This window comes from Cavia porcellus, unplaced genomic scaffold (assembly GCF_034190915.1).
Source record: "Cavia porcellus strain 051 isolate PalLab524CR breed Dunkin Hartley unplaced genomic scaffold, mCavPor4.1 scaffold_2, whole genome shotgun sequence".
NCBI lineage: Eukaryota > Metazoa > Chordata > Mammalia > Rodentia > Caviidae > Cavia > Cavia porcellus.
This window is the reverse complement of record NW_026947485.1, coordinates 18,755,066-18,767,525: the sequence shown is the minus strand read 5'-3', so window position 1 is coordinate 18,767,525 and position 12,460 is coordinate 18,755,066. Positions and strand designations below refer to the sequence as shown.

The following is a 12,460-nucleotide window of genomic DNA, read 5'->3' as shown; positions in this document are numbered from 1 at the left end:
TAAACAGAGTACAAGGTTATCAACAATGGTTACCATAATGCCTCTTGCTTCCTTAAGAAGAATTGTCTATCTCGTCTTAAAGCTTGAATGTAGAAGCATTGAAAATTCTAAGAAAAAAAGAATTAGCAAAGAATGTTACTTTGATAACTTATAAAGGTAGATAAAATAAAAGACGGAAGAATAAATATTCTGAATTATTATTAGCATGATTTTCCCTTTTTCTTGTCAGCATGGATTACAGATTTATTTGTGCAAGTCAGATGACTTTTGTTGACACACATTCTGCATGTATCTATTTTTTTTGTAAAATATTGCTGCATTTTTTATGTTATGAGACAATCCCGAAGTTACATAGTTTAGTTGGAATGAAAATCTATTTGTATCTTCTTGTAGAACTTTGTTACAGATATGAATCTTTCTTTTATTTCAATATATAACTTCATAAAATAGGTCCTAATTCTACAGAAAGCATAAAATGTTGATAATCCCCTAAAACCTGTGTCATTTAATTGTCCCATATGTGATTTTCTCCTATAACACATCATCATATTTTCAAAAAGCTTTGACAGACTATTTGTAGAACTCTGTACTGTCAGAAATTATTTTATTAACTCTTAGGACAATTTAAATTTGTTAGTTAACTTAGTAAATAAACACACTTTTCTGCTGAGAACATGCGAAAACAAAATCAGTTACATATAAACTACAAAACATTGTCACATGCAAGCCAGGGGAGTTGTGTACGAGGATAATAAAAATACACTAGCAAAGTGATTGCCCAAAACCACATTTCCAGAAAATATTTGATGATTGATTAGGAATAAGGCCAACCTTTGGTCTTATTTGAGCAATAATATTGTTGCAGTTAAAACCACGTGCAAATTCTTGGAGATTGGAAAGAGTACAGATGTGGTACATGGCAACGAGACTTCCCCAGCATTGTGGTATTATTACATGAATAAAAGGGCTTTTATTAAACATGGTCAGTGTAAGCTTTTCACACTTTTCGCACACAAGTCTAAAAGTAGAGATGTATTCGTAAGTATCTTCTGAGAACTAAGTACAGCCATTAGCAAATGATAAACTAACCCAAACACTAATTAATTTATTAATTATTGTTGTTTTGATTTTTGAGACAAGACCTTACTATGTAGCTCAGGTTGGCCTTGAGCTCATTATGTATCCCAGGCTCGCCTTAAAACTGACAGAGTACCTCTTGCCTCAACCCACGAAATAATGTTCTTTTCTGAAAACAAGTTGATGTGTGCTACTAATCTGTTAAATAGCACAGACCAGATAAGAAAAGTATTTATAGATGTTTAGGACTTAGTTTATGATTTGATTCAATGAATACAGATATTTTCACTGAATATAATATTTTTTGTAGGCATGACAGATTTTGTCAAAAAAGATGTTAGAAAAAAATAGAAGATTCTAGATGGTAAACAAACAGAGGAATGAAACTTTATGTGTATCATGTAGACACAGCTTCATTTATTCATGATCACTTCTCTTTATGTGATACTGCCCAAACTGTAGTTGCAGTATCATATGTTTCATATGCTTTCTCTGATTTTCAAGAAATGTGTCTTCATTCCATCCCATTTATTTAACCAGAGTTCCAAGAAAATGCATTACTTTCTAAAAGAGAAGAAAAATCCCTTACCATGAACAGATTCCTATTGTGTTATGCCAACATATTTAGTTGTTGATTTTTTTTTTTTTTTTTTGCCCATAAGTTAGTAAAACGAAAATAAAAGGATCTGGGTTGGGGAAAATATTGCAAAGATATTTTTTCCACCTACTTACTTTGGAAAAACAACTTGAAAATTTATATGCAGGGGACATGTCATCTGAGACATTATAATGCATCTAATAATAAATCTGTGGGGGCGGACTGATTTTAAATAAAGCCTTGAACCTGAAGGTACAATTTTGCTGCAATTGTTAGCTTTTTTTATGAATTCAAACTTTTGTACCAATATTTATCAACACTTTTTATCATTTTTTTCATGTAGTGGAACGATATCAAGTATTCCATTGTGTATACCTGTGTGTGTAAGTAAGTAGAAAGGAATTTTATGCTGTATTGTAACGTAGCATAATAGTTTTCCTTACTATAATCCCTTGGTCTGGTTTTGTAGATAGGAGAATTGAGATTCTTATATATTATGTGCCTCTGACCGTATTAACATAAATGATTGAATCTATATTTATTTTGTCTAAATTTAATTCAAAATGTAGGCAATGCACAATGTTTCTGGTAGTATCAAATAGAATAGCTTGTCTCCACAAAAACTGCATTATAGTCAATGTAAGTCTACTCAAATGATCAATGAGTTCAACTGTGGTATAATAAATCCTGATGAAACAGAAATGGTAGAGGCAATCAAAGAGCCTGAGGCAGAGCAGAGGATCTGAGATTTTATTTTTTTGGTGCATTTACAAAACAGATTTCTTGGGGGTAAGTTTGTGCTTGATGTAGAGAATATTTGTACTCTTCAATACAGAATATTTGTACTTTTCATTCTCAACTAGAGAAACTGAACCTCATTTTTTTTGATGTACTGGATCTCCTAGTCAAATTTTTTCAAAGATAAATTGTCCAAAAGCCCTACTGTATATGTTCCAGTATTAGTAATATACCCTCATTTTTTGATATTGTGATTAATAAAATTATTGCTCATACTTTTGATTTTATTAGCTACATCATATTTCAGAAGTTAGTAATATAAAATATAAACATACTCATTCCTTAATTATAAATATTATCTTTATTAAAGTGGAAAATAATAATATTTAAATAAATTCCATTCAAATTAGAGGTCTTCAGTAATAGTGAATTCATAGTCCGGCCTGTAAGGCAAACTGCACTGAAACAATGAAATACAAAATTTTCTACAATGATTGTGCATGTATATGTTATTATAAAATATGTGCACATATATTCACATATAAAGTATGTATAAGCCTATGATGAGTTAATTCGGGTAGTTGACATTAGAATGATTATATTGCTCAAAATTTTTAAAAATGTAATGTGTTTGAACTTCCGCTCTTTGTTATATTTGACTTTCTAAACTCAAAAGGAGCTCAGGATTTTTTGGTCTTACTCGTTTCCTTTATCATTGTGATGACAGTATGAGAAAACTAATCCATTATATATTTTTAGATACTGTCACTTACGTACCATTAGCCAGGCTATTATGATAATAAGAGCATTATGTCAAGATGCTTATTTGTCTCTACCCTGGAATAAGTAAAGATTGGCTAATGTGAATATTTGAACTGATGACTATAGAGGTATAAAAGGAAAGGGTAGTGGCTGAATCAACCTTCTGTGTCAGATAGCTGTAACCAGACAAGAACTTTTCAAGATCAAAAGATTATTAAAAAAAAAAAAGATTATTGCTATGAAGATTAGGTGATGTTTTGCAAACTCCTTTTCTTAACTAAAATGCTTTTTGTATTTTAGACTATTTGGCTTTTTCTAATATTGGAGTCTTTTTTGTACATGATTCTTACTTTCATTAATATTTTTTAGAATTTACACATCAGCATTAGAGACAAAGAATTTTATTCAAAGAGTTTTAATGTGTTATTTCTAACGATTTGCATTGTTTTCATCTGCAAATAAAATCTTGAATTCTTAACTTCTTTCAGACTGGCTCCCAATTTTAAGTTAAATATATATTGCACAAAATGTCAATATTTGAGAAAGCAGGAAGCCATTGCTAGCAGCTAGAATTGAAGCTAGAATAATGTCTTAAAGAAAGGGATCTTAAATTGGTTACTATTGTGAAATTGTGATATCATCAAAAAAAAGCCTAATTCAATTTGAGAAGTTTTGCTGGTACCTGAGTTTTTGAAAAAAACTATGAATGTACCATTGCATCACATAAACATCATTTAATAGATTATATTATTAACATCAACCTACATTTAACCTAAATGTCCCTAATCAGGACCTGTGCTAGGCACTGGGAGGCCAGAACGATATAAGATGAACACTTCAGCATAGTGACTTTCTGCAATGTCCATGATTCTGAAACAAGGACTGATAAACTGGTTTCATAGAATGTAGTAACATCAATCAACTACTAATATTTGTCTACAGTGCTATGTAGAGAAGGATTCTGAGCCTGCCTCTGGGCTCAACAGCAAAATACTTGAATAGTTTATGACTTTGGTTGTGTGTTATGGAGTATACACTGGTAGCAGGTACATTAAATATTTGTTAACTTTATCCCATCACTTTCTTATTTGGAAATAACATTTTATTGTTGAAATTAGCATAATTTAAAAGTGGCCAAATACGTAATGAATGATATAAGCAAACTGATGCACAACAGATTCTTACTAAATTAAACCCCAGCAATGACTTATGATACTTGAGTCTTCATTATTCACAAACTCACAGTTATTTTTAGTTCTACTGAATCACCATTTTGCCCTTTGCTTCATGAAGAATTTAAGGAGGTTTATATTCTTCAGACTATAAATCCTGTCTTGGTGATAGCTTTATTTTGGGTGAAGTGCCTTATCAATCATAGAAGTTTTAACAAAAAGTTTTGAGAATGTTATGATTTGTGACTGGATGCCTTATACAGTCGTGAGGGCAGATTTCTAAAATTTGTTATTGATTCATGGTCCAGTGCTGAGGTTCTGTGTGTTATTGCTACATCCACCAATGGGGCGGGGGGGGGGGTTACATAGGTTATAAAGGACAGAAAAGTCTTCTCTTTGCACTTTGTCCTATTTGCTCATTACTTTTGATGTTTTCTGCCACTGTGAACTCTTGTCTTCTTGCATTTGCCATTCTGCCTCAGACCCAGCAGCTTATGGATTAAAACCTCCACACACTGTGAGCCAAATAAATCATTCCTTCCTTCATTGTGAGTGTTACATATTTTGTCTAAGTAATGAGAGAAAAGTAACCAAGGCACTATTTGGTACCAGAAAATTGGGGTTGTTGACTGTGACTGTACCTGATGATGTGGTTCAAGAGCCCTTGGGAATGGTTTGTGGGAAGAGTTTGGAAAGGTTCATCCGAAAGAGCAGAACTGTAATGCCTTACGCTGTTTTTTTGTGGGGAGAGATTCTGGTAAAAGCACAGAACACCAGAAGGCTGATAGAAAACCTGCTCATAAAGACCTGACTTGGGAGGTTTCTGCTGGGAAGAATGACTGCTTTGGTTTTTAGAGTCCAGATGGTGTGTGTTATGGCTTGACAAAAAATGTTTGTCTGCATTTTGCTCTTGTCCAGAGTCATTGCCTGAAACTAAGATTAAGGGCAGTGGAGCAATTAATCTGGCAAAGAAATTTAAAGGCAGTTGAATTTTGAGGCTTTGGCATGGCTATTATTGGGGGCTTTTAGCTAGATTTATGTTGCAAATCAAGAACAAAGATCTCAGAAGGATGATTTAAAACATTGTGACTTTGGCCAGAAAGAAAGGTCCAATACAGCTGTGTACTGCAAAGATACAGATGAGGAAATCTTGATTGCTGAGAAGGAACAGGAGAAAAGAAAAGATGCACTGAGGGTATCACAAGCCTCAAAACTACATAAAGGAAAGACTGCTCTGAGGAGAAAGCTGTAGAGCGTCATGTTTCAGCATGGTGGCAGCAGCTTCATCAGGTTCCAAAACAGCAAAAGCATAGAGAATCTGTTCCTCGGAATCAGGTTCAGAATGCTCCATGACCAGGCACTTGATCCTTACAGCCAAGAGAGAAGGTAGCCTGGCTACTGCTCTTGCTGGCAGCAGACCTTAGTATCATCCACATGGTGGTTGTACATGCATGCAGAATGCAAGAGTTCTGAGGTTTAGAAGGCTTTCATCAAGATTTCAAAAGGCTTGGAAGGCCAGGTTCCCTGAGAATGCAGTGTGTGAGGCCCTGAGTGTGAGGCTAAAGGCTAAAGAATCCAAAAGTTTGGAAAAGTCAGGAACATGGCTCATCTAAGGAAAGCTGTGAGGAGGGAGCAGAGAGGGCCTAAGAGAGAAGCCATGGAGCTATGACGACAAGAAGTGCTCTAGAGGCAGAGTAACACAAGCCTTTTGGAGCTTTGCTTTGGATATTCCCCCTGGAACCATAGCACCTAATATTTGCCCTCCTGGAGTCTGCTTTGGATGTTCCACATAGAAGTATAGCACTTAATATTTGCCTTGCTGGATTTTGGACATGCTTTGGTCCCATCCCTTTATACTCTCCTGTTTGTAACTTCTAGAATAGAAATGTTTATATTGTGCCATTTTGTGTTGGAAGAGTTTAACTTTCTTTTTATTTGTATAGGGATTCACAGCTAAGAGTTTGCCTTGAACCTTAGAGGAGATTCTACACTTGAACTTTTCAGCAACACTGAAACTCTTAAAACTTTGACAACTCTTGGAGATGCGCTGGATATCTTTTGCATAAAGGATGTTTATGGGAGGTAGGGACAGAATGTTATGGTTTGTGACTGAACATTTCCCCAAATCCTCATAGAGTCGTGGGAGCAGGTTTCTAGAATTTGTGATTGATTCATGGTACATTGCTGGGATTATGTGTGCTAGACTCATCCTAGGGTAGCTGGCCTACATAAAATGTAAGGGGCAGAAATAATCTTTTCTCTTACTTTTGCTGTTTTCTGTCATCATGAACTGTGGCCCTCTTACATTTGCCCCAGACCCAGCAGCTTATCGACTGAAACCTCCACAAACTATGAGCTAAATAAACTTTTACTTACTCAATTTAAGTTCATAGATTTTAGAGGTTTCATTTCATTGTCTTCTGGCTCTAAGGAAGGTCAGTATGGCAGAGGAGAAACAATTTTTTAAACGGCAGGCAAGAAACAGACAGAAGGATCAAGGGAGGAGAGGCACCTTCTGATCATTTCCCCAGTGACCCAACTCTTTTCACCTCCAAAGAATATTTTAAATATAAACTCGCCAATGCACTATTTCACTGATGAGAATCATGTACCTGTAATCTAATCACTTTTGCTAAAGCTCTGCATGTAAGTGCATGGGGCCTTAGGGGACATCTAGCTATAGACCATAACAGCTATGTAGTGATCAGAAAACTTTTGTACAGGTCATCCATTTTTATACTTCCCTGTATTTAGCACTTAACATATTAAATATATTAATATTTCATGAAATTTAAATGGTGCTGGAAACTTAGGAAAGATTCATTAAATGTTTATAATTTGTAATTTGATGTATAAACTTTGTTTATTCTTATATTTTAAAATATTTTATACATATTTCATAAAATGTTTTGCATGATTGTTCAATGCAAATTTTATAAGAAATGAGTCCCAGTCCTTAATTTACTATGTTATGTGTAGTATTCCAAATATTGATTCCCATTAACATATCAAAATGGAGAACAATAAGAATTCCATCAATAAATGGTTATGTAGTAATAACTCTAAAGATGGTAAATCAGAAGAGGGTGGACTATAATGGTTAGAGAGAAATTTTCTGATGAAGACTACACTTTATACATTGACAAACTCTGCTTAATTTGTTCATCCTTCAGGCCTCAGGCTCTGGTAACTCAACCAGTAAGTTCCCATAAACTACGGGATAGTGAAGTGACTACCATCACTAGGAATGTATATTTAAACATTGTTAATTGAGTGGATTTTTCAATATTCAAAAAAAGTTAGACATTTGAGATAATGAATATATTAGACAGATTTGTTTCTTCCATGGTTTATATATTTGTTGAACTATCACAAATACGTACAATTATTATTTGCCAATTAAAAATAAAATAAACTTTATGAAAAGAAGTCAGAATTATTTGTCTTTGTCCACGAGTAAAAAATTGGAAAAATAATTTTTCATGGATAATTGAAAGAATATCTTGATCTGAAGGCAAAGATATTTTCTGAATGATATACTCATAAATTTATGTATTTATTCACTTTATTTTACTCAGTATAAGTGTTGTTTGAGCACACACAACACAGATTTTAGGGAGTTACTGAGTAGTATTAAACAGGATAGTAGAGAGAAAGCTTCCCTGGGGGCATCTTGCTTAATGAGTAAGTTTCTTGGTTGAAGATCCTTAGTTAATACTCAATGCCTGGTGAGAATAGGTACTAGTGGTAAGTTTAGAATACATTTTCACATAGGTGGAGGTGGAACCTATAGATGTTAATCAGAACAGTCAGAGAATAGTGTGTGGAGCCATAAGACACCCAAGATATAATTCTGGCTTCAATATTAAAACTGTTGATAAAAGAAAATTTGACAGAGGATTTTTTAATATTGATTATGAACCACTTATATTGTCTTCCAAATCATAAACTACATCTTCTTGCCTAACATGAACATTTTAGTAAATGATCTCTTCTTCTCCTATCATGATCCATAAATATTAATAAATTATATGCCAATTCATGTAAATGTAAAGCACAACTACTTTTAAATATGTATTTATACGGTCCACAGTTGTTAGGTAGCAAAGAGAGAAATTACAATGCATAGTGATGTGACAACATACTTTCCCTATCTGTGACCTATTTTCACATAATTCAATAAGAATTAGCTTTCAGATAAAAAATTTATTTAGCTAAAATTGATCATATTGCTTTTTAACGTAAAGCATGTAACTACTTTTGTGAAATAATTTATGTAAGAATCAGCACTAATAATACTATAACATAGAAAATTACACGTTTTCATAAAAATGGAAAGAATGCTCCCTAGAGAAATGTATACTTATAAAATTAATTAAGTGTTTTAGTATTAAAAAAACCTTTAAACTTAAAATAAATAAGAAATTATGACCTAAGTGAATCTTCATTGTTTAGTCCTGAGAAACAGGACAGAGTATCAAAATCTTCAAAATGGATCCTGATGAGTAGTAAAGCCAATCTTAAATTCTTAATTAAATTTCGTTTTTCAAGAACTATGTTGCCTTTTGTTTTGCATTAGTCATTGTGATAAGTAACGTAAGGTTTTTCCTGTATACAAGTGTTTCTCATCTTTGTGGACTTTCAGCATTTCTTGAACTTTAGTTACGAAAAATTCTGGCAATATTTAGATTACAACATCTGAAAGGACTGTTCTCACAGTCTGATGAAACATGTTCTGTCTTTACCTCCAAGACAAACAATGGTGAGGGTTTCTTTCTTCCAAATATCTTCATGGAGCTGTTTTATGTCTTCATCTTCCTTGAGGAATTCAAAATTTGCATGCAGGCAAAGAAGCAGAGAAGAGTTTATTAACACTGATCCAGTGCTTAAATATATAACAGGATTTGTGCTAGAATCCGAAGTCTTTAAACTCATAATAACCTCTTGAGTGTAGATACAGTTTCCTTAATTATATGTAAGAGTGCAAACTAAGCCTTTTCACTTCTCAAAAAAGAAGATGGAAAATGAAAAATTGGAGAATACGAAAGAGTGTGAAATTTTTCATGAAAAATAAAATAATGGGAAGAGTTGAGGCAAAGGAGAGAAGGTGGGGTTTGAAGGGAGGAATTAGCAGAACTTCTCAGGTCCTGGAGTGAAAATCCTTAAAGAGATGATAGAGGCAAGCTAAGCGCCACCAACAGAGGGATCTATGATAAGAAGGAAGGAGAGAGAAGGTTTGTTTTGGAAATTATAATGCATAGTGATGTGCATAACATACTTCCCCAATCAGCGACCTATTATTATATAAGTCTTGCTTTGGAAAATGTGTACAGTAGCTGCTGCAAGTATATGTTACTGTATAACCTTGCCTAAAACTCATTAATTTCAATGAAAGATTTACTCTTTGAAGCATCTTAGTTAGATCAGAGTCAGAAGATGGTCCTATTTGATAGAGAGACATCATGAAGATAAAAAGTTGAAATTAATCAGTTTCTCTGACTCCAAATCTCGTTGTTCTGTAACTACATCATTTGCAGGGAATTTGAAATCAGCTATAAATCCAGTGGGCGACATTTGAAGAACACAGTTGTACCCTTCAATGACAATACCTTAGTAATGTGTTAGTTATGTATCAGAAGACAGCCAATTTGATTTGTTTGTTCACTATTTAAGTTAAAATTAAAATTAGTTTTTCTTATCCTAAGAATAAGAATCCTAAAAATCTGTATTTATTTGGCTCTGGTAGTTTGATTTGTAAACATTATTGTCAAAGGAGAAACTCAGTTAGTTTTACAACTTATTAAGGATAAAATAAAAAATATGGTTCTTTAGGGAGAAGTATAAAGGTTGATTATATTTGTTTCAAATAATTTATAAATATTTGAAGTTTTATTATTTGTCAAAAGCATGGTTCAGCAAGTGAATCTAAATAAAATAGTGCTCTGATTTAAAAAAAAACACAAAATTAACTTTTAAATTTAAGGTGTCATTTTACAAGGATCATTTTTGATAAAAGGAAAATACAATAATTTATGTAATTATTATTATAAACATATACAAATAGAAAATGTAGGCTTCAAAAATTTTACCTTCCATTATCAGTTAGTTCTTAAATCATTAGAAACAAAATACATGATGTCTCAGAAAAGCAGCTTAATTAACAATGAATATTGTTTATACTTAATAAGTAAATGTGAATGTATTAAAAACAGTGCTGTCTTCAGAGAATTAGATGGCTTATTAAATAATCATCAGAATAATAATACGTCAACCTAAGCTTATGCCTTACAATGTATTAAAAAATATTACTTTCTCTGTTACAAGTTTTACCAGCCTGGCATTATTAACCTTCAAAACCAGATGATGCTTTGCTGTGAGGGCTGAGTATAACCATGATGCTTCCATCCCTCAGCAGTGAAAACATTTTCTCTAGATACTGACACCTCTCCTGCAGACAGAATTATCTTTATTGAAACCCAGTGCTCTATAAAAGCATCAATTAGCTCCACCTGAGATATGCTAACATTATATATTTTATTGCTTAAGATTTATATGAGTTATTCATACTTATTACACAAACATTTAATCATCTTATTTATGTTTACATTTTAGAAACTTTATTAATATACCTTTGAAACAGAACTAGCACAAAAATACTCTATTCTTATTACATAAAAAGATTACTTATAAAGCCCCAATGCATAAAAGCTATTTTGTTTGAGGAAAATCAACAACAGATTTAAAATAATGAAGTTGTGACATCTAATTAGTCTGAAAACATGTATTTGGCACTAATTAACATCTATTTGGCAGTCTCCGTGCATGGACCTCACTTTCTAACAGGAAGAGAATGAATCCATCCCTGAGATTGATAAGAGTTGAACAGGCTCAGCATGGAGTTCTGTGTGGTCTTCATGGTTGAATTTGTGGAACATCTTGTCTTTGAATGGCTTTATTTTGTCAATGGTTATCAAGTTTCTTGGCAGCTACCCTCCTTTTACTTTTTGATATAAAGTTATTTGGTGTCAGTTGTATTTCTCCCTAGTATACAAAATGACAATTAGGATCCTGTAATATTCTAAAGAAGATAAATCAAAATATTATTGAAGAATTAGACCCCTTGGTCCTCTAAATTTAGTGGAACCTGTTTCTAATATGTAACTCTAGGTCAATTTTCTAATTTTACTGCACCAGGCAGTATTTATATGAGAAATAAGATCTCGATAATAGAATGTAAGATGTTAACTGTTAACTATTTGTTCAAATAAAAGATCTTAAGAATCTATGCATAGGGCTTACTGAAAGATTGAGACTTAATTATGAAATTGTCTTGGTTACCTGACACCCAAAGTCAAAGAAGCGAGAGTCTATTTTAGCTAATTGTTCGTAGAGATTTCAGTCGGTAGTTAGCTGTTACAAACGCAAGGCAGCATGGCAGAGGGGCATCACAGAGGCGAAACAGACTGCATAAAGGCATAAAACAGAGCAGCTTTAAAGGATAAGGACGCCTGTACAGCAAATCCACAGCCTTCCAGGCCAGGCCCACGGTGACCCACCTCTTCCCACCTTAACCTTTGCATAAATCCACTGCTTTTCTTGACTCTAGTTAAAGGAATTAACATTTCTAGAGGGTGTCAACTATGTGAAGCACTCCTTTGCTAGCTGATAAATCTTACAAACACTTTATAATTTTTAAAACTTTTTTATTGGTACATGTTTGATATATATAATGATCACATTCATCATAGGAATTTATATCCATAGATAATATATCTAAATTCTTTTTTTAAAAAAAATCTTCTTCCCATTCAGTCTTTCTCCCCCTCTCCATTTAAAAGATGTTTTTCTGTTATTTTCCATTAATTCTTTTTTTATTTTTATCCCTATTGCCTTCTTTCTTTTCTCCTTCTTCCCTTCTTTGTTCCCTTCCCTGTTCAAGCTTTGCTTTTTTCCTATTTCTCACTATCAGACCTCCATTTTGATACTTATTTTGTCTTTGGTTTTCTCACAAAATAGAAAGCATGCAATATTTAAACAAGTGTGTCTGATTCATTTCATATAAAATTATTTTCTCAAGGTGTTTTCATTTACATAAAAAGGTATCGATTTTATA

General features: G+C 33.0%; 1 protein-coding gene across 13 annotated transcripts in view; it reads left to right on the top strand.

The window, feature by feature from the left end:
- Nucleotides 1-12,460, top strand: part of Dgkb (diacylglycerol kinase beta) — a 645,864-nt gene that overhangs the window by 37,000 nt on the left and 596,404 nt on the right. Inside the window, exon 1 of one of the 13 annotated variants that reach the window (XM_063238961.1) lies at nucleotides 6,308-6,429. The exons of the other annotated variants lie outside the window; for them this stretch is intronic. The gene's annotated coding sequence lies outside the window, so the exon portion shown is untranslated. Of the gene's footprint in view, nucleotides 1-6,307; nucleotides 6,430-12,460 lie in introns of those variants that run through there. 13 annotated transcript variants of the gene reach the window in all.